Source organism: Octopus bimaculoides, chromosome 25 (assembly GCF_001194135.2).
Source record: "Octopus bimaculoides isolate UCB-OBI-ISO-001 chromosome 25, ASM119413v2, whole genome shotgun sequence".
Taxonomy (NCBI): Eukaryota; Metazoa; Mollusca; class Cephalopoda; order Octopoda; family Octopodidae; genus Octopus; species Octopus bimaculoides.
In genome coordinates this window covers 28,584,273-28,588,896 of record NC_069005.1, presented here as the reverse complement: position 1 = coordinate 28,588,896, position 4,624 = coordinate 28,584,273, and the positions used below count along the sequence as shown (strand labels likewise).

Sequence of the window (4,624 nt, the reverse complement as noted above, 5' to 3'; positions counted from 1 at the left end):
ATATATATATATATATATATATATATATATATATATATATATATAGAGAGAGAGAGAGAGAGAGAGAGAGAGAGTGAGTGAGTGAGAGAGAGTGAGAGTGAGATAGAGAGAGAGGTGCAGGCATAGCTGTGTGGTAAGAAGCTTGGTTCCCAACCATTTTCTACATCATGGTTGGATTGCTTTTGATCATAGATAAGCTTTAACAGAGTCAACCCGGGGTTAAACAATAATTCTGACCACAACTACTATTACAACCACTGAGACAATGGTAGCTTCAACATAAAGAACCGAAGGAGAATGAGGAGACGGTTGTGGAGTGGGGGTGTCAAACCACCACCGTTATTGTCATCAACACCATCATCACCACTAACACTGCCACCATCAGCACCACAACCACCACCACCACCATCCTTACAACCATCATCACCATCACAAACATCCCCAACCTTGCCAACATCACTGCCACCACTAAATAGCACCATCATGACCACCACCGATAAAAAAACACCACTGTGACCTCAAACGCCTCTATCACCACCACCACCACTACTACCAACACTACAACAGCTACTGTTGCTGCTGCTGTCTACAACAGTGTTGTTCTATTGTTTTATTTTGCTCTTGCTGTGTGGGTGCTAACAGCAGTCTCTCTCACATGACTTCAGCTGATCTAGCGAGCTGGCTCACACACACACACACACACACAAACATATACACAATATGGTCCCATATTCACATGGACACACACACATGCAGTACGAAGCCATCTAGCGACACAAACGGAAAGAATATACAGACAACATACGGACACAGTAGCCATTGACATACATACAAACCAAACCACATGGCACGCATGCACACACACATACACACACACACGCACGATAGTACAACTTGAGTACTTAGTGAGTAAGCAAGCACTGGAAGTCGCCACTTCGCAGATAATGCCATCACCACCACCATCACAACCACTGCCACCATCATCACCACCACCAGCACCCATCACCCCCACTGCCACCATTACCTGTACTCCCTCCATGGAAGACAACATCCACTCACCTACCCATCATCGAACTACACAAAGAAGAATATTTTTTATTCTACTCTAGGCACAAGGCCTGAAATTTTGGTGGGAGTGGGGGGCAGTCGATTAGATCGATCCCAGTACACAACTGGTACTTAATTTATCGACCTTGAAAGGATGAGAGGCAAAGTCAACCTTGGCGGAATTTGAACTCAGAATGTAAAGACAGACGGAATACCGCTAAGCATTTCGCCCAGCATGCTAACGAGTCTGCCAGCTTTCCACCTTACAAAGAAGAATATTAATATACAATGTGTTTGTCGTTTATGTATGTATACAGGGTATGCTGAATGAAGTCGGGGGGAGGGGGATCTGTGGAAGAACAACTTCAGCTGGTATGGTTGTATGGTGAAGATGCTCATTTTGCAACCACATGGTCTCAGGTTCAGTCCTACTGTGTGGCACCTTGGCCAAGAGTTTTCTGCTATAGCTCAGCATGTCACAGAATGGCACAAAATAAATCACCCCCTGGATAGAACACTAGGCAAACAAATAACTTCAGGTACCACTTGAGGCTGGTAAGAGTGAAGCTGGAGGTATATTGCCAGTTCAAGTGCAACTTGAAGAGAAAGCTGAGTGGAGACATGGAATGTTACTTCTTCAAAAGTACCACTTGAAGACACATGAGCGTGACAGGATGAGTGCTGTCTCTGAGCGCCACTTAAAGAGGAAAGTCAGGGTGGAAATGGCAAATTGTCGTGTCTTAAAGTACCACTTGAAGAGGTATTTGAGTATAGAGAAGCAGAGTGTTACTCCTCCAAAGACCATATGAAGAGGGAAAGTGAAAACATTAATCAGAATTTTGTCAAAAAAAAAAAACAAAAAAAAAATCCTGGATATTACTATGTGGTAAGAAGCTTGCTTCCCAACCACATGGTTCCAGGCTCAGTGCCACTGTGTGGCACCTTGGGCAAGTGTATTCTACTATAGCCTCAGGCCAACCAACGTTCAGAGTTCAAATTCCGCCGAGGTCGACTTTGTCTTTCATCCTTTCAGGGTTGATAAATTAAGTACCAGTTGTGTACTGGGGTTGATCTGTTCAACTAAACCCTTCAAGGGGGTATCCCAGCATGAGTGCAGTACAGTGAATGAAACAATTAAGAGATAAAAGATACCGGTTTTCTAAATTCCATGTAAAAACTCCAGTTCGCTAATTTGTTTATCTATCTCCCCTTTCTGTCTCTGTGTCAATAAACTATACCATTATCATTATTAATATTTCAGTATTATTTTTACTGTGTTTTTAGTAAACCCAAGACTGCAGCTTTGTGTGCCTTAAATAAATACAATGTTTTGCTTTGGTTTTGTATTATTCTATTGTATTGAGAAAAACAAAGACATGTTTATAACATATGCAATGCTTAGTGCTAGTATTGTCTATGTTGTATAGACATGTGTGTTCTTTACTCTACATAAGATGTGTGCAGTGCCTTGTAATGTTGTTGTATCTATTTTGAGTCAATTCATTCGTTTTTATGTCTATTTTCCAATGTCAAGATGGGTTAGATGAATATATTTCGAGGCATTGTTTTTTACAGTCAGATGCCCTTCCTGTCACTATCCCTTACCAATTTCTCAAGCAAAGGATCTCTTTGAAGGCACAAAACCAACAAGTAATTTGGTGACAGGGAAAATGTCAACAAAGTCACCACTTGTAACTCAACTATTTTCAAAAGCACAGACACACAAACACACACACACCCATGTGCACATACAGACACACACAGCGGGCTTCTTTCAGTTTCTATCTACCAAATCCATTCAGAAGGCTTTGGTTGGCCAAAGGCTATAGAAGACACTTGCCCAAGGTGCCGCACAATGGTACTGAACCCGGAACCATGTGGTTGGGAAGCAAGCTCCTTACCACACAGCCACTCCTGCGCCTCATATATGTATGTGTGTATGTATGTGTGTGTATATATATATATATATATATATAGTTGAAATTTATAGAGAAACAAAAGACGAAGACAGGTGTACGAACAACAAGCAAGAGTATTAATTTGACGCTCAGGAAAATGAAAGTCTTACTTTTCAAGCCTATGCTCTTCAACAGAAAGGAATAAGAAAAAATAAACAGAGAGAAAATGAAATATATATATAACAGAATTCTTTCAGTTTCTGTTGATGAAATCCACTTACAAGGCTTTGGTCAGGCCAGAGTCTATAGTAAGAAAAAAAAAAGAAGCACTTGCCCAAGGTTACCAGTGGGACTGAACTCAAGTCTGTGTAGTTGGGAAGCAAACTTCTTAACCACACAACCACACCTGCACCTATTACAAACACAACATAAATTAAATGGGGAAACTCAAACATTGAAATGGGGGCAGAGCAGCACATTAATTCACAGGCTCTTCATAATTCAGCATTGAACTGCAAAGTGCTCCTTATAATATATAAGCGCTGTGCTAGTCAGCGATATTTCCCTGAATTTCTGGGGGTTCACGTGAGATGTGGCCGAAATGGTTTTCACATACATTTTTGTTTGTTTTCTTTTTTTTTTTTATGCTACAACTTGTAACAGTGACAGAGAAGAAATAACAGAAGGATTAGTAAAGAATGACACACCAGTTAAAAACTGGTTTGAGAGGGAGAGTAGGTGGAGGGTGGGAAGAATCTTTTAGAGTGGAGGGAGTTGAAACAGGGAAGGGGAGTCGATGTATTTATCAATTAAAAACAACATGGTGTGTGTGAAAGGGATGGAAAGACATAGACAGAACAGTATGCAAGGGGTGAGAGGTATAATTAGGTATGGCTTTATAGTGATGGTGGTGGTGGGGATGTCATTGGCACTCAGTCATTTATGATGACAAGGGTTCCAGCTGATCCAATCAATGGAATAAATCTCCTTGTGAAATTAACATGCAAGTGGCTGAATACTCCACAGACAAGCGTGCCCTCAGTGTAGTTCTCGGGGAGATTCAATGTGGCACAGAATGTTAGGAAGGGCGTCCAGCTGTAAAAATCCCACCGAAACAGTCACAGGAATCTGGTGCATGCTTCTGCCTGGCCGGCTCTTGTGAAACTGTCCCACCCATGCTAGCATGGAAGGCGGACGTATGATGATGATGATGGAGAGAGGTGCAGACAAACACACACACATGTATATATTATCTATATTTATTATATTAAACAGTGACTATCCACTCTTTTCACCCTTGACTAGGCTGTTCATATATATGTGTATTATTGAGTGAGAGAGCAGTGCATGCCATCAAAGTGACCCTGGGGTAAAATATACGAAGCCCATTATACCCATCATGACTACCCGTCTGATAAGGGTACACCAGGCACATGCATCCCAACCATATGTGCATGACATGGTGATCTCATATCAAGATAAACAGCGACATGGTGATCTCATATCAAGATAAACAGTGCATGACCTTGCAGGTGGGGCCAAGTTAGAATTTTCATCAGGTCGAGTAGCCTATCCCACTCAAAAGGTCCCTGAATAAGAGTCGTTTAAGGATATTGAACAAAACAACCATGTTTCCAAAGGTGAATTCTTCAAAGCCCAAATAATTCCTTTCAACACAT

General features: G+C 41.4%; 1 protein-coding gene across 1 annotated transcript in view; it reads right to left on the bottom strand.

The window, feature by feature from the left end:
• The window catches only part of LOC106882377 (ankyrin repeat domain-containing protein 13D), a 54,880-nt gene that overhangs the window by 17,962 nt on the left and 32,294 nt on the right, over positions 1-4,624 (bottom strand). The gene's annotated exons all lie outside the window — the stretch shown is intronic.